Source organism: Chiloscyllium punctatum, chromosome 14, assembly GCF_047496795.1.
Source record: "Chiloscyllium punctatum isolate Juve2018m chromosome 14, sChiPun1.3, whole genome shotgun sequence".
Lineage (NCBI taxonomy): Eukaryota > Metazoa > Chordata > Chondrichthyes > Orectolobiformes > Hemiscylliidae > Chiloscyllium > Chiloscyllium punctatum.
This window is the reverse complement of record NC_092752.1, coordinates 37,645,301-37,664,126: the sequence shown is the minus strand read 5'-3', so window position 1 is coordinate 37,664,126 and position 18,826 is coordinate 37,645,301. Positions and strand designations below refer to the sequence as shown.

The 18,826-nt window shown below is 37.7% G+C and overlaps 1 protein-coding gene and 1 non-coding gene across 8 annotated transcripts in view; one reads left to right on the top strand and one right to left on the bottom strand.

Moving 5' to 3' along the window:
• Window positions 1-18,826, top strand: part of afg2a (AFG2 AAA ATPase homolog A) — a 518,183-nt gene that overhangs the window by 442,385 nt on the left and 56,972 nt on the right. The gene's annotated exons all lie outside the window — the stretch shown is intronic.
• Window positions 9,591-9,693, bottom strand: LOC140485798 (U6 spliceosomal RNA). Its single transcript, XR_011962461.1, has one exon. It is a non-coding gene; the product is annotated as a U6 spliceosomal RNA (small nuclear RNA).

The following is an 18,826-nucleotide window of genomic DNA, read 5'->3' as shown; positions in this document are numbered from 1 at the left end:
GGCCATTCTTAAAAATAACTTCTCTGGTGTAAGAAGGAAACTTGCAACAAGTATGTTGTTGTAATAAATTTAAACTGTATTGCACAAGATTGTAAAGACTTATTCAAAAAGAAATTAAGCATATACAGAACTACTTCTATTAACCTGAAATAAAAACACATTACTGCAGTTCATGGAAATCCGAACTAAGTACAACCATTTTAGCTCTCATTTATTTTAAATACTTCTATAACACGTTTCGTAAACGTGACTTGTCTGTAATGCGACTTGTGAATTACGGACCTTTGTTAAATAAAGAGAACTATTATTGGTTATTGTGCAATTCCATCCCTGGCACTGGGTGTTGCGGTGCGCAGAGGAGTGGACTCCATATCAACTTCACCTGGTCAGCTGGCTTGCACATTTTTTAGTGAAGAGCTTCATGAAAGGTACAATGCTGTGTTCAGTGATTTTAGGTCCTTTTTTTTAAAAATGATGATGATGCCAATGATGACCCTCATTCCCGTCTTAATACAGTTTTGTACTGTAACTCAGACTCAGAAGCCCTTAAATGTTTAAAGTGTTAAATTTACTGTATTATTTCATTGAAATTTATTATTTAAAAGTGTACTTACACTGTGCTATTGATTGTGTTAGGCTAACTACTATTTTTGTTTAGATTTTTCTTGATGTTTTTGGTGGTTTGCCCCAACCTTGTCGTTCCTATAGGCCCATTGTTTCTAATGCACTATTTTCTATAACATGACATCACCACTTAATAGTAGAACTGCCTGTGTTCATTGAGCGAGTCAATCAGTATATGTGGAGAGAAAAATAGATTTAATATTTCAGATTAATTTCAGTAGAACTCTTCAATCTTGTTTCTTTTTTTGTGGTGACAGGAGTTACTGATCCCAAGAGTACTATGAATTCACTTAACCCAATTGGAGATACGTGAGACCGTTCATCAGTGAATGTACTACTGCATGTAACAAAATCAGAAACTGTCTGAGAAACTCAGCAGGTCTGGAGAATCTGTATAGAGAAAAGCAGAGTTAATGTTTCAAGTCAATTGACACTTCATCAAAACTGAAAGCAACTGGCAAAATGGTAGTATTTGTGCAGGGCAGAGGGTGGGGCTGGGAGGAGGGGAAGGAGTGAGTAGAATATATGGAGACAGTGCTGAGAGGAGAGAACAAAGAAGAGAGGCAAACAAAGGGATTATTGATGATAATTAAAGAGAGAAATAAATGCTGAATGGGTGCTAAAAAGCAGTAAAGATATTTGAAATTGGCTTGATTGTGCTGGGTAATGAACATGGAGGTAGGTGTTCAGGCTCTGAAATCTTTAAACTCAATGCTCAGTCCTGAGGGCCTCAAGGCACCTAAGCAGACAATGAGGTGTTGTTTTTCCAGCTTACTCTGAGCTTCACTGGAGCTCTGCAGTAAGGCTAAGATGGGAATGTTGGAATTGGAACATGGTGTCTGTCAGAAGTGGCAGGCAACTGGAAGCTCATGGAGAGGGGAGGTGGGGCATCATTAGGCTTGGTAGCTCTTTTAAAGCTGGTTTCCTTGGTTTTCAGTTTAAAATGAAACATTCCCCCAAAAAAGCAAAGAATGTTAAAAATTAATCACACATCTTTGTAATTCTGTGAGAGAAATGGAAATATTGATTAAGCAAATTGTCCATTACAGTGAAGTTTTCAAATATCAGTTGGGATGGGAATCTAACAGGGTTATTTTCATCAAAAGGTAACAGACAGGTGAAATTGGGGAAGCTGGTAAAGCTGACTTAATTAGATAATTAGATGACTTTCTGAAGAGAAATCGGCTTGAGAGTAATAGTGAGAAGGCAAACGATTTGAGCACTAATTCCATTTTGCTCAGTCTAACGGCTATAGAAAACAGTTTTTTTTAGGAGGATGAGGAGAGTGGGAAGTAAGTATTTAATAATATTTCTTCCTCAAAATGCAAGTGTCTACAGCTTCATCACATGCAAAAGACAAAAAAAGGGTCTATTTAATTTTACCATTATGCCGTATTGGTGTTATGTGATGTATTGGGCATCCATTATATCAAGTCACAACCCAGAAAATTTATTCCTTTGATCCTTCTTGCTCCTTTTTCTTATTCATTTTCCCCTTTGAAATAAATAACCAGTATCCCTTCATCCTGTCATATATAAATATATGCTGCCAAACAAATCAAAAACATGTTCTCTCACTCCAGACCATCTGATTTAAGAATCAGCAGTAGAAACATTGAAGACACAAGAGAAAAAAACTTACAAAGGAAGGAAGGAAATAAACTATCTGCATATCTCTAGTATTCTGCCTGTATCTGGAAACGGTATTTTGAGCACTTTCTGCTTTTGGAGTTTCAATGTAGATTTGTACAAAGGTGGTGACTCCTAGGTCATCTAGGAACTGTGGTTTTGTGCCAATCACAGAAGTCAAGGTGATTGACTTAACATCATAGCAATCTGTTTGATGTGTTCCTGATAGTTTATCTTTATCTGTCTTTGGCAGCAGGACAGGCTTTGCTGAAAGGAGCACACAGTGTTCTTTATAAGATCAAGACATTGTTTATTTCTCTTTTGACATTTCTCTCTCATTACAAAGTACCTTTGTGTTTTGACCTTCACAACAACTGTTTTTTTATGGTTAATAAATTACATTTATTTATGCTATAACTTGGCAAATATTGGCTGAATTACATTGTACTTTCATTCAATCATAATTGTGTACGACAAAAGCTGATTTGTTTATTGACCATCCATTTGGCATCCAGAGTAGCTGTGAAATTTGGGCAACATTTTGAAATTTCACAACAATCTACTGAGTATACTCTGAAGGGGGTGTGGTTGGGAAAGTTGTAACTATAGATATAAAATGGTAATTTATCTGGTTTCTGAAAGTAAGTATATCTGAGGGTGCAAAGATGTTTGCACAGATGCTACACACTAGGGATTTTTTTTGCTGGACTTGTTGATTTCAGGTCAATTCCAAAAATGATAAATCAACCAAATAACAGAAGCTGTCCATTTTGACAAGGGACTGTTCTGATAAAATCTGAAATTGTTTTAACTCATCAGAAAGGATCACCCAAGTCTTTGCCAAATTTTGTATTTTGAGTTGTCTGCTTTTCTCATTATCTTTTTTGACTTTGTTTAAATTTTGTTGGTTTGTATTTATTTCTATTGGTTGTGGACTTTTGGTAATGCTATACAAGTGTGAGCACTGCATTTCTGTAGCAAATACCAAAAGTTACTCTTGTCCTTGTGGACTTGCAAGGGTAAATTCATTTGTTCTTATCAGGGGTTTGGTATTTATTGAGACAAGAGCTCCAATACTGAAGTTTAGCTTGAGACGAGTGCTGAGTTTTTCTTGAAGAATATGAAAAGTGTAGAAGCGCACAGCAAATAAATCAGCAACCGAAAGAGAGAGCCAAATTATTATTTGAAGTGATATTATGGATCATATTGAATAACTTGATATATTCTCTTACCTCTGAGACATGAAACCATGGTTTCAAGTCGACTCCTCAATTTGATCATTTAATTTAGTACAGGGTAAGAAAGTGCAGAATGATTAATAAGTGTAGCCTCCAGGATGAAATGTCAAATTTGAATCCTGCCAATATATACGTTAAAGCTACTATTTGAAGAAAAATAGTATGTTCTCCAAACTTCATAGCCAATATTCCTCCCTCAGTTAACACGATCAAAACAGACTAATTGGTGTTTGATTTCAATGCTGTTTATAGGAGCTTGCTGTCTTTAGTTTGACAGTTTTATTTATAACAAGTGGCTGAACTTTCATGAGCAGAAGGGCATTTATAAGTTGGAGAAATTTTTTTTATGCTTGTGTTAATATTTAAATACGTGGATTTTTTTCGGTATCTTATATTTACAAATATGATTTATGGCAATCTATAAACTATAACCTAGAAAGTAGTGTGTGCAGTTTTATATCTATAGTTACATGCATCAAGTTCTTTATGTTGAATCTTAACAGGTTATACCACAGGTGGTGTAATTTGGTTCTTCTTACCTAAATTAATTCTTCTAATGTTCTTATAGAATTAGTACCATTTACCTTCTCTTTCTTTGTTTCCTTTCAAATGTTCCCTTTCAATTGATCTAGTTTCCTTTGAATGTTAGTGTTAAATTTGCTCCCACGTTGCTTTCAGGCTATGCAATATGGACCATAAAAGCTCTTATCACCTGTGGCACGGGCGGCACGGTGGCACAGTGGTTAGCACTGCTGCCTCACAGCGCCAGAGACCCGGGTTCAATTCCCGCCTCAGGCGACTGACTGTGTGGAGTTTGCACGTTCTCCCCGTGTCTGCATGGGTTTCCTCCCACAGTCCAAAGATGTGCAGGTCAGGTGAATTGGCCATGCTAAATTGCCCGTAGTGTTAGGTAAGGGGTAAATGTAGGGGTATGGGTGGGTTGCGCTTTGGCGGGGCGGTGTGGACTTGTTGGGCCGAAGGGCCTGTTTCCACACTGTAAGTAATCTAACTAATCTGTGGTTCTTTTGTCATTTTTAAAAGATATCTGCAACTGTCCCTTATGAAACTAAAAATAGTTATCCCTTATTTATTTCTATCAATACACTATTATTTTGGACACTTCTATCCCAAAACTTTCTCTTGTTTAAGTAGAATAACCTTGGCTTCCCAAGTCTCTCAACATAACTGAAGTCTTTCAACCCTGGAAACCCTCCCAGTAAAGGCCTTGATGTCCTCCAAAGGTGCAGTGCCCAGAATTGGTTTCATTTCTTTAGCTGTGCCTTGACCATTGTTTTATCAAGGTTCAGCTTCACGTCTTCTTCATACCCCATGCCTTCATTTGTAAAGTTTATATTGCCTGTTCTCATTCTTCTTGCCAAGTTTAATCACTTCACATGTCACTGAATTAAATTTTACCTGCCATATTTCTGCCAAGTAAAGACCTGTTTAGTTACGTAAAGAAATTTATTTAAGTTATTTTGAAGGCCAGCCAAGAAAGCATAAGAATCATTTTAATTTCATTCACAAATTTACTAATCTCTTCTTCACTTTCCTTATCCCACTTGAGCTTTTCCAATTCAGTTTCAACAACTGTTGTGTCTTCTTTCTGAAGTTACAAATTATGATCAAGAACAAATATTTTTTTCCTGCAATGTATAGTGTTAGTGCTTGACCCAGCTTTCTCAATTTCTGACAAAGCATATTTCTGTATTTTTCATCATTCCTTTTGAGTACAGTTGCGATTTACTTTGCTATATGTTGTGAATTCATTTCCTGCATTTTTATTTCAGATTGTTGTAAAAATTTCTTCAGCTGCCTTTACCTTTTCCTTTTTAACTTGATGCTCCAAAGTCATTTTTAAACCAGTGAGCTCAGATTCTAACTCTTTGATGTATCTTTAATCAATAGATCAAGTTCAGCATAGATTCACAAAGAATTGGTTCTTCTAGCCATACAGTTTTCCCTGTAAAATCAGTTTCAGCATCCTTAGCAGACGTTCCTGAAACCATCTGAAATGCACATATCGTATCCCCAGACAAGTCATTTTCTAACAATATATCCACAACTTCAGAAGGCAAATTTGGAAAAAACACCAGCATTAATATGGTTACAATTAAATTAGTCCTATAAAACTTGCTTCAATGCCATGCACTTTGCATTCAGTGATCTGGAGAAAACTTCACATCATCTTCCACCATCAGTGATTGTGTTATTCCAGTATATGCTAAGGGTAGAAATTCACTTGTCAGCCTGATTTGAAAATTGTAGGCACACTTTACACTTAAACAGAAGCCTTCTGTAATTTCTGCTACCTTGATTCATCTGAAACTACCTCCTTTTCACAAACTTTACTCACAAGGACGGTATTTCCTATGCTATGCAGCCAAGATTGCTGCAGTCTTGTTTTTTCCATTTCCAATATTTAGGTTTCAAATGTACTTCTTTATGACAAGATTATCTTTCTAGTCTTTTTGAGCCAAACCTATCCTCCATCCTCTCATTTTTATTAACTTGAAGAGAGCCTCCATCTTCTTCACTAGAACCTGATTTATTTTGACTAGTAAAGCTCTGATCTCCAATTTCTCTGTAAGTTTCCAAACTAGAGACTACTACTGTGACTTGTAAGACTTATGAGCTCATTTGTAACCATAGGCCACTACTTATCATTCTTTATTTTATTAACTTTTTGTTCTTTTAGGTGGGACCCTATTCCCAAAGGGATAATATTTTAGAATTTTTCCAGGGAAATCACTTGCCTAAAAACCTCAGAGGTTTCTTTAACATTTATTATCAACATCACCTATTGATGTTCATCTGTTTTTCTCCAGTAAAGCCTACAAAGGTCTGACCATTTTTTTTGTCAAATGTCAGCATTATTTTTCTGTAAGTCACTGCTACCACCTCATAGGCATTGAGAACATCATTCTTTACTCTGTCATCGTCATCTTAATTGCTCTTCTGAAAGAGATAAGTGTATCTTCAAAGCTTTCCCTGTGAAAACATTCAATAAGAGTCATAGTCCAATTTTATTCAGACTACTTAAGTTTTGTGACACATTTCTAAAATGACAAAGTGCATCTTATACTCCCACCTCACTGATTTTTCTTTTTCTTTCCCGTTCTCCTTCTCCATCCTAAGTTTCTTGTTCTGGTTCTCTTTCCCTTTGAATTTTTTTAATGTTTCCCTCTTTAAAATTTATGTTGTTTCATTTTGCTTTCATTTCTCTGTAAAGCCATCCTCTTCTTCTAATTCAAAGTTTGCAATTTTGCGAACAGTGACATTAGCATCCTTTCCTTACTTGAGCTTAAAGTGGCAATCTTCACTTTCCCAGCTGCTGATTTTAAGGGGACCCACTATTTCTTGGCTACAAATGTCAAATTGTCTTTACTAAATTCTTCTAAGACAGAAAGAGACAAATTATTTGTCTCCATGAAAGTCTGAGCCTTAATAGTACTCATTAAAGCTACCTTATGAATGCAGCAACATTAAATATAAAATCATGTTTTTTTAAATGATGGAAAATTGCAGCAAACCCATTTCATTCTCTTTGTGATTAGCATCCCAGAGGAAATATCAGTTTTGTTATAATCCCAAAGGAGGCAATAATGTGAAAAAACCAGGCCACCTGAATGGGGGACCATTCAATTAACAAGATTTTTACTGCAATATTCAAATCAAAATCAACATAAATTCATGTTTTAACATGTAAAAAAAACCATAAGTTATGCCATATGTAGCTGACACAACAAAGATTTAACTCGCAGATTTCCTACATACTCCCTTCAGTATATTTGGTGTTTATTCAACCATAAAGTGCCACAATATTCTTTTCTTCTTAATAGCATTTGAATTGTTCAGTGTAAATGTATGTTAATAGGAATGATTGTGTCGTGATTACAGAGGTGGAGAATGAAAAAGTAAGAACCGGAACAAACTGCCACAATAAGTTCCAATGGACAATCTCCATTAATGGAACAAAACTTAATTCAATGTAGTGACTGTGGTATCAAAAAGATTGCTGCCCTATACTGCTGTGTTTTACATGCTGTGAAAGGGAATCTGCTTTCACATAAATGCAATAATATTAGCATTTTTGTAAACTTTTTTTCCCCCATAATGTTCTGGAGTTGCAATGCTTTGGATCTGAATACTAGGACAGTTTCAGTCTCAGGATACCTTTCAATTTAGTGAAAAAGCACCATGCTAGTTTATTCTAGTTTCTAAAATATAGTTGGTCTTGTTCTATTTTTGCTCATAACTCAGTAGTAAGGAGGAAATAAACTCAAATCAAGTCTCGGTATAGATCATTTTGAGTGTGCAGAGGTTTATATTCCTTTGAATTAGCAGGGAGAACACCTAGCTGGTAGGTAATTCTGGTGAATACTGTTTGCTTTGGCATTAGACATGTTATCCTATTTTCAGGCTCGTAGTGTGGTGTGACATTGGGTAATTGTGCCAAAGGAGATGGTTGTCAGCCATATATCAAATCCTGCATTTACATGTAGCTGTTACATGAATAGGCATCATTATAAATCTGTATCTCTGCTGACTAAGATAGAGGAGCTGTTAATGGAACCAAGAGCCTTCACACTTCTGACTTTGTGATGAAAAGTTCACATTATCGAGAAATGAGTGAACATTTATAATATTTTTGAAGTTGCAGTAATGTTTTTCGAATAGCAGGAAAACCTGTTTCAATCAGATAGTTGATTGTTTGCACTTCATTGAAGTGCACATAAAGATTGGATGGCAGCCATTAGCATTCACTGGAACCATTGTTTCTCCTGTGTATGTTGCAAAAAAATTAGTCTCTGTGCTGTCAAAAAAAATCAGAACTTCGTACTCATTGATTGAAGGTCAAAAAACATCATCACTGCAGCAACAGTGAACTTGAATGTGAGCGCTAATTGCCAATTAATCCACTGTAGAATAAATGTAGTTACAAAGAGAAGTCACATGTCCAAACAAACCCTGAAATACATTAATCATTGATTAATGAACACCTTTGTATTTGTCTTTGCCGTGATGAACTGCTTCTCAGTGATTTAACTTAACTGTGTGAGAAAAAGCCAACCTGACGAGGCCAGATGTTTTTCTAAAGGTTACGCATACCCTGTTCCCAGCTGGCTGTGTGTAGTGAGATTGGAAGGTTTATGCCACTGAGTATGAAACTAACCATATTTCAGTACAGGAATAAGACCAAAGCTGAGAGGGTATAATTAAATGGGTTTTTTGTCTCTTAACAAGGGAAAACTGAAAGGTTGCTTGATAATTTATGAATGTTTTGATCGGAAGGATGTTTCCACTTGTGGGAAAATTCAAAACTAAGCACATAAATATCAGTTAATTCCTAATAGATCCATTAAGAAATCCATGAATAATTTCTTTATCTGACAGCATGAAATAAGACAAGTTGATTCCCCATCAAACAGTTAAGAAAAGAGTAATAAGGGAGCTGTCTATAAGTAGAACAGAGAGAAAACCCAAAGCATGGGGAAACAATCAGAGACAGTCTGAATATTCTGTCATTTATTCTATTTGGTTACAGCAGTTGCACTTATTTTGTTTAAGTTAAGCTCAGAACTGAAAATAGTTGAGAAGGGAATGGTAGGTTCTGGAGTTGCTATATTAGTATTTTTTAAGTTGGCTAAATGGTCTGGATTAAAGCTCAATTTTAAGTTTGTTTATTTCCAGGAAACCATCTTAGTCACATCAAGCTCTTTTGCAAAACAATTTAGTAACACTTTTTGGTTTAAGCTTTTCTTAAGTCTTACGTATTAGATTCGATTAGATTCCCTACTGTGCGGAAACAGGCCCTTCAGCCCAACCAGTCCACAGTGACCCTCCGAAGAGTAACCTGCTCAGACCCACCTCCCTCTGACTAATGCACCTAACACTATGGGCAATTTAGCGTGGCCAATTCACCTGACCTGCACATATTTGGACTGTGGGAGGAAACCGGAGCACCCGGAGGAAACCCAGGCAGACACGGGGGAAAATGTGCAAACTCCACACAGACAGTCGCCCAAGGCTAGAATCGAGCCTGGGACCCTGGTGCTGTGAGGCAGCAGTGCTAACCACTGAGCCACCGTGCTGCCCCAAAATGTGGAACGCTTCACAAATTTGCATGTCATCCTTGTGTAGGGGTCATGCTAATCTTCTCTGTATCGTTCCAATGTTAGTATGTCTACTGCCAAAGCGAGCACTTCTTGAACTGTCATTAAAAAAAACACACCTTGATGAAATGGTGTGTTTTTTTTTATGATAGAGCAAACTGCTATTGCAAATTACCAGACACACGCAATAAAATACAACATATCTGCAAGGCAACAAGCAAATGTATTTATCTGTCTGCTTGTCTATGTGGCAAAAATTATATGCTTTCTGGAACCAATGAAATTGGAGGGTTACTTGTATATAGTACCATTCAAAATCTTGGGAGTCTTCGAGCGAGTACTTCATTGCCAATTCATTACTTTTAAGACTGTAATCACGGTTTTAATATAGCAAATGGCAAGGTCCAGCCAACATCAGCAGATGATGACAAAGCAATCTGTTTTAGTGATGTTGGACTTGCCAGCTCACTTTGCACAAAAGATCTTTTTAAAAAGAAACAACGCTTGTTGGGATTTGAATCTCTGTTTCAGCTGCTCCAATAATGACAAACCCATCTCCTTGGAGTAAGGATATGCAGCTATGTCAGTCACCTTCCAATCAGATGCTGTTGTCACCTTACCCTGCAAGAGGGAGGGAAGTGTGTGGGTGAGTGATGCAGCTGACATGGATGAATAATTAGTAGTACATGAAAGCTATGAGATACAGTATGCGACTTACGGCAGAGCTAAGATGTGAGGCAATCAGTGTTACATATGTGTTGTGTTTGATAGAGATTATTAGTAGCTAACTGATGTGAGCGTATTAGATAGAACACTGAGGCTAGTTTTTTTTTAAAAAACCATTCACAGAATATGAGGGCCAGCATTTATTGCCCATAAATTGGGTTAATTGGCCTTGAGAAGGTGGTTGTACGCTGCCTTCTTGAATCGCTGCAGTCCAGGGGGTGTAGATACATACACAATGCAGTTAGAAAGGGAATTCCAGGACTTTGACCTGGTGACAGTGAAATAATGGTCCCAATATCATCCCGAATCAGGATGTGTCTCATCTACAAGATACACTGCAGTAATTCACCAAGGGTTCTTTGATAGCCCCTTCCAAACTTGCAATTCTCTACCACTAGAAGTTTGAGGACAACAGACTGCCACAGTTTGTCAGAGGTACAGGAATTGATTATTGAACATGGTGGATGTGGGACTAATAATGCAGACTGTTTCGTACTGAATGGTGTTACATTCATGCAAGGAAGTGAAAACTATTCCATCCCACCCCTGACTTTTGTATTGGGGATGGTGGACATGGAGTCAGGCGATGGATCATTTATCACAGAATTACCACCTTCTAACCTGCTCTTGTCACTACAATATTTATAGGCTGGTACAATGCAGTTCTGGTCAATGGTAACCCCTAAGACATTGGCGGTGGGGAATCCAGCAATGGCAATGCCATTAAATATCAGGAGGGAATGGTTAGATTCTCTTTTATTTGAGTTGATCATTACCTGGTAAACAAATGTTACTTGTCATCTATCAGCCAAAGTCTAAAAATTGAGTCTGCCCTTAGGTTCACAATCACTGCCTATCCCATATAAGGCCTTCCTAGCAGCACCCTGGAATGATATTCATCCCATCCTGTTCTGGTGGAGACTGTCCAGGACCTCAACTTCACCTGAACTGGTTCCACTGTCTCAAAGTTGATGCTTTCCCTCCTACTCCAGCTTTTGAGCCATGCTCAATTTTTCTATTTCCTCCTTAAATAAACAAGATAATACTTTTTTTTATAGTCAGGATTATTGTTATACATGTTTGGATAAGAAATTGCAACTGCTGAAAATGTGTTGCTGGAAAAGCGCAGCGGGTCAGGCAGCATCCAAGGGGCTGGAAAAGCGCAGCAGGTCAGGCAGCATCTTGAAGAAGGGCTCATCTTAGCCTGCTTGGCACACTTTCCTCATTCCTGAAGAAGGGCTCATGCATTTCCAACACCCCTCCCCCAAGTCCCTCCTCCCTACCTTTTATCTTAGCCTGCTGGACACACTTTCCTCATTCCTGAAGAAGGGCTAATGCCCGAAACGTCGATTCTCCTTCTCCTATAAGAAATTGCAACTCCCAACATTCATAAGTGGATTGCTTTCCAGTAACATCCCTGCCATCTAGTAGCAATTTAAACACCCAAAATGTACCTATGACCTATTTTAAGTTCATTAGATAAAGGAAACCCATGCAATGTATAAAGCAAAGAATCCAAGTTTTTCTCCCACGCAACATATTAAGGGGGAGGAAGAAGCAACCATGGCTGACAAGGGAGGTCAGGAACAGCACAAAAGCAAAAGAAAAAGCGAGCAAAATGGTGAAGATTAGTGAGAAACCAGAGCATTTGGAAGCCTTTTAAAACCTACAGAAAACTAAAAAGCAGTTAAGGGTGGAGAAGATGAGATATAAGGGTAAGCTAGTGAGTAAAATAAAATAAGATTACATGAGTTATTTGTACATATATAAAAGGTGAGAGAGAGGCGAAACTTGAAATTGGACACTGGAAAATGAGCCAGAGAAATAGTAATGGAGAGCAAAGAACTAACAGAAGAACTGAAAAGGCACTTTGCAAGAGACTTCTTGGAGGAAAACACCAGTAGCATACGAGAACTTCAACAGAGTCAGGCGGCAGAGGTAAATGTAGTGGCGAAGAAGAAGGTGCTGGTGAAGCTGAAAGTTGTGAAGGTGGATGAATCACCTGGATTAGATGGGCAATACTACAAAGCTCTGAAGGAGCAAGCTGGGGAGATTGTGGAGGCATTGGTGGTGATTTTTCAAGAATCACTGGAGTCAGGGATGGTCTCAGAGAAATGGAAACTGACCAATGAAATATCCCTGTTGAAGGAGGGAAATTATAAGCCAGTTAGCCTGATCGCAGTTGTTAGTTAAATCGTAGAGTCCATTTTTAAGCATGAGATTGCAAAGTACTTGGAAATGCATGGTAAAATAGTGCTGAATCAGCACTACTTCATCAAAGTAAGGTCAAACCCAGTAAGTCTGTTAGAAATCTTTAAGGAGATGTTGTGAAATTTGAAAGGGTTCAGAAAAGATTTACAAGGATGTTGTTTGTAACAATGTTCATCTGATGTCCAGTAATTTCTTCAGTTACTGAGGTTACCAGTTAACAACAGATAACACACATTTAGTTTGATTTTAAAAAAAAATGTTTTAAAGAAAGCAGCCAAATATTGTTCTATATAATGTTGTTAGAGCATTGGCATTGTGCAGTTCCATAACTGATTCGATTTTGACAGCAGTGCTGTAAGCAGTATTCATAATGAGAATTTATTCAAGTGCTGATAAAAGGTTAAGCCACTGATAATTTCTCTTTGACCAAAAAAATGTGAACAGTTCAATAGGTTTACAGTTAGTTCGTGCAAGGTCTAAGTGAGATATTTGAGAGATATGACATGCAGGCAGCACAATCTGAATTTACATTTATTTGCGTCTTATGCCTCTGATGTGAATATGTTGATTGGGTTACAATCAAATGCTAAATAATTGAAACCACAGGATGTTTTGGAATTGTTGACTTTAGCTTTGATCAGCAGGGAGCGGTGTCTCAGTTTCTCTGATAAAAAGGTAGCTGTACGCCATTCTCAAGGGAGCCTCCCAGAGCTGGCATGTTTAGTTTCAAACTTTCTATTCTGTTGACTTTACGTATTGTCTCCAATAGTGTTCCTGATATTGGGCTATTTAGAGATGCCGGTGTTGGACTGGGGTGTACAAAGTTAAAAATCACAAAACACCAGGTTATAGTCCAACACATTTAATTGGAAGCACACTAGCTTTCGTAAAGTTACCATATAAATACAATGAAGACCAAAGTCGCTTTGGATTAGAAGTGCCAAACAACATTTAATTTTCAGTGAAATGGTATTTGTTTACCAACATCAACAGCTTGAAAGAGGTTTGCAAACCAATCTGATTCAAAATTTTAGAGCAGTGTACGCTGCAATATGCACAACTATTGACACCCACAGCAAAGGTGTTCAGATATCCCAAGAGTGTCTAGTTCTTTTGGATCTCCACTCTTGAGCAACAATGGATCCAGTTTGCTTGTGTATGATAAGATTCTCTTGTTGATGCAAATACTTCCGTTCAGAAAGAAATATATGTGTATTTAAAAAAATGCTTTAGGCTTTTTTTAGAAAGCCTTAGCCTAATATCCAAGATATATACCACTGGTCATTATTAAGTGGTTTGTCCACGATAACTTTGTTAAATATTTCAGATGTTTTTCTACCTAAATGGTTTTGAGGAAGTACCACAATGTCAGCAAAAGTACATATTTTGCTCTGTCATTCATTGGATACAAATGGCTCACTCAGAACTTTGAATTCTGATGAAGAGTCACTGGACTCTCCTGACCTTCTGAGTTTCTCCAGCAATTTCTGTTTTCGTTTCAGATTTCCAGCATCTGCAATTTGTTGTTTTATTAAAGGTTAACAGAGACCAATTGTATGCACAAGCCTTCCACACTGAAATCATTGAAGACAGCAACCAAATATTGGAACTGGGACTTTCCTGTTTTATTAAAATACTGGGTCATGTGTTTTGCTATATGGTCCTGAAGGAACCTTAGAATTCCTATGTGTTCAATCTTTTATACTTATTATGGATTTTTCATTTATCTGTATCCTAAAAGTCAAGAATATATTAACTTTGAAAGTTAACCCAAGTTTGCTAATGTTGATTCAGTTAAACTGATCAGTCCTTGGAGACCTAGTTTCTCCACAATTTAGGAGCAGCACCAACACCATTAAAATTCATCATTCTTGTGGTTATTATTTCTAATGAAGAATGAAGTCTATGGATCTTTATGAACCATGGCTATTTATTTCTTACTAATAGCCCTGTTTCTACAGTGATAGAAACTGTAGACAACCATTCTGTGTGTTGCACTTTTCTGTAGATTGGTACTGCATAAAGTTTACTCGTTAAAATTAAGTTACACCTGATGTTCTATTATTCCATACACCACAAATGGTTAGAATCTGGAATGCACTGCCTGATAGTATGGTGAATTCAACTCAGGCATTCAAAAGGGAATTAGATTGCTATCTTTAAAGGGAAAGTGTATGGGAAGGTAGGGGAATTGCACATTCAGAGAACTATTACGAGACAATGGGCTGAATAGTCTCTTCTGTGTTGTAACAATTGCATGATTCTGTGATGTGAAGTATAATAATTCAATGTATGGAGTGTTTTGTAACATTTTGAAGGAAGTGATTGCCTTGTTGCAAAAGCAATAGTATAACAGTTGCAGCTTTAAATTTACCAGATATGATACAGGAAGTACACAAAGTTTTAGGTAACAAATAGATATTGCTAATTTTAGATTAGATTCTCTACAGTGTGGAAACAGGCCCTCCGGCCCAACAAGTCCACACCGCCCCTCCGAAGCGAATCCCACCCAAACCCATTCCCCTACCCTATATTTACCCCTGACTAACACTACGGGCAATTTAGCATGGCCAATTCACCTGACCTGCACATTTTTGGATTGTGGGAGGAAACCAGAGCACCCAGAGGAAACCCACGCAGACACGGGGAGAATGTGCAAACTCCACACAAACAGGCGGGAATCGAACCCAGGACCCTGTGCTGTGAGGCAGCAGTGCTAACCACTGAGCCACTGTGCCACCCTTTTTTTTTAATATTCAATTTTGTGAAGTAAACAGGCAACAACTGTTTGAAATAGCCTGTGAGCTGGTAACTTGATCTTTATTAAAATAATGCTTGGGTGTTTCAACTGAAAGATCTCAGGTTTAAATCCTCCCTTAAAGTCAGTATGAGATTTCTGTCCATTGGTCTGACTATACTATGAGCTTGGACATGTTTTTTGAGTTAAATATTTATGGCAGGCTTAAAGGAACCAGCCAGTGGTCAACTGGAAGATTCAGATAGTACTGTGGTGGGATTCGTATTGCTCCACGAAGTGGTAGCTAAATTAACGGGACCTTCCTTATAAACGTCGTGGAAATCAAAAGACATAAAGAGGAAAATGCTATCAAGTGTCTCCCTGTATCATAGATCATTGTAACATGATGAAAGTGTTGGGAGGTTAGCAATGGCAGGGCAGTCCTTTCTCCCAATACAGTACCTGATTCTTGAAGAATAGTAAGAGCAGGGCTGCATGGACAGATAATAAATTGGAAACTCCATTCCTGTCACCTGTGAATGTCCAGTAGTGATTCTGGTTCCACAATGAAAGATCAGATTAACAACCAAGATTCTGTTGATACTCTGAACAGTAGAGAATCCAGAGCCCTCTGCAATAGAGAATTCCAAAAAATCATAACCCCCTTGCACAAAGTTCCCTTCAGTCCTAAATGGCTACACCATATCTGGAGACAGTGTCACCTTATTATTGAAAGAGGGATAGCAGCCTGTTCGCAATTGCCCCATGAAGCCCTGTCAAAATCGTACATATTGCGTGAGATCACTTCTTATTTTCCTCAACTCCATAGAGTAGAGATCCATTATATTTAATCACCCCCCATAGGACAGCCTTCACTTTTAATAAGTGTCTTTAAATTAACAAAACATCCCAGAGCTTTCAGAGAGGTGTAATCAGACAGAAATGTATTCTAAGACAAAGAAATAAATATGAAGTAAGTGCCGAGTATAGAGGAGCAATAAATGGTTAACTCCCCTCACTGAGCAAGAATGATGAACTGAATGGTGCTGTGAAAAATTTTCATTTTGTAGCTAAGAATGGAAAATCAGATATTTGCTCTGCCTTGAATTTAACCCCAGTCCTCAGGACTTTGCAGTATTTTAAAGGTAAAGCTGAATAAACATAGCAGTTAATTTGCGCTGAGAGAGAGTGCTCGTGGAAACAGTCTTTGGCCACCCTAATCCATAAAGCATGTGTCGCTGTGACTGTGCACAAATACGAAAGAGTGCCCAGTTTCAATCTGTCATTATTGGTTTTCTTCCTTATATCCTGTGGGGAGGGTACCATATAACCCCAACCTTTGGTAAGACCCAGGTGGAATCAGTTGGTGGTAGTTTTTTTTGTCTGTCTGAGGCCACTTGCATAGTATGTTTACACTTATACACAATGAGAGAGAAAAGTAAGATAGTGAAAGCCTGAAGATTATTCCAGTGCAGGCATGTTTAATAATTACCAGCTCCCTAGCCTATGAAAATGCACTGCTTTCATTTCTGAGAATAATGGGTGAAGACAAACATGCCCTCATATGCAGAATGTTTGCTTCAATGATGTTATGTTTAAGAGGAAATACTGGGTCCCAGATGTTCCTTCAGATGTTTAAAGATATATTGGGCTATTGTTTAATGGCTGTATGTGTACATTCTTTTGAACCTGAAACCACAAAGCTGTACCTTTGTTACACCTAGCTCAGGCTACCTTATTCAGGTTGCCACCCATGTACTTTGTAAGTGGGCTGTCCAGAAATTTCTGATATGTAAGCTAGTCCCATTGAGGTAGATTTTTGTCTTTGTTGCCTGGACATCAGTCTGGTAGAATGGATTGCCTACTTGTTAACTAACCTACCAGAAATTCATTCTAATTGCAATCAATGGAACGAAAACCAGTCAAACACTATAACAGCAGCAATCTGCTCCACTAGATTAATGCCCAAGCAGTGAAGGCTAAACTGTACTTCACCAATGTCAGGGTATTCCTTGTTCATCTTGTTTTTATCAAGTGGAAGCATATTTTTATATTATTAGGCTTTCAGTGAATTTTCATAATTAACAAAACAAAATTTAGAAGTCAACTAGTTGCTATGGCCTTCCCCATTGCTTTAGATACAAAACAAACCTTGATAAAATATAATTATAATGTTTTTAATAACATTCAGCCACAGTGGAGTATTATATCTTAGATGAAACATCATATTCTGATATAGATTTATTGTTTCCTTACAGCAATCAAACTGCTTATTAACATACCTTACTTTTAGTAAGTTAAGGCAATTGGTGGTTAATGCTACCACAATACCACCTGATGCAGGTGTACACAAGTTTTAAAGAGCCATGCAATGAAAAACATCTTTTATGCCAAAATTCAGGAAAATATGAAAGGAGGGGATCACTGTTGAGAATGTTTTAAAATTTGAAATTGAAATCACAACTCCTCCAAATCATGTTCAGAACTGAGATGAATTCTAAGAGTGTTTTACTCTTAAACTCCATTGATTTATATGCTGATTGATCTGCGAGTGGACTCCAATTGATAGAGATGTTGCCAAGGAAACGATATTACCAGTTAATGATATCTGACAGTTAACTGCCAAGGTTTGTTTCAATTTAAACAAGGGCAGACTGTCACTGATTGCAGCTCCTGAACTCATGTTAATTCAGTGAACGTAATTTATTAAGACCAGCCTAGCCACAAACCAGTGTGGTTGTCCTGCTTGTAATTTTAGTCCTTAAGACTCTTGTTATATCAGACAGACATTTTGTTTCTTTAAGTTGTCTGGCACTTTAGCTAATGCATGGACAGAGATTCAGTAATGTTTCAGTCATCAGGAAAAGGACAAAGTAAAACCACAATTTACCAATTTCATCGTACTGATGGGACTGTAAATATAACATTGTCACCAATGTATCCAGTTGAAAGCTTAGAAGAATCTTCTTTAAAATATAGAAACATGAAAAACAAAAACAGGAGTAGGCCGTTCAACCCTTTGAGCCTACTCCCATCATTCAATATGTTCAGGGCTGCTGATTTAACTTAGTCTCCTGGTTTTATAAATAGAGAGAAACTTCAGAGAGCTGCAACACAAAGATATTAAGGGTATGTGTGAATGAAATGCAGAAAGCTAGCACACAAGTGTAGCAGATAACCAGGAAAGCAAGAGGATGGAGTACGAGAGTAGGGAAATATTACTGCAGTTGTACAAGTTGCTATATCTAGAGCACTGTGAGCAGTTTTTGTCCCCTTATTTAGGGAAAGATATAATTTCATTGGAGGTGGTTCAGAGAAGGCTCACGAGGATGAGACTTGGTATAGGGGATTGTCTTCTATAGGCTCTGCACAATTTCAGGAAGACATTCCTGCTACGATACTCAATTCCTCTCACAATGAGGGCCAACATATCACTTGCCTGCTGCACCTGCATGCTTACTTTGATGGGTGTACAAGGACACCCAGGCCTCATTACACCTCCCCCGTTCCCACTATACCACCACCCTTAATGATCTGCCTTCCTG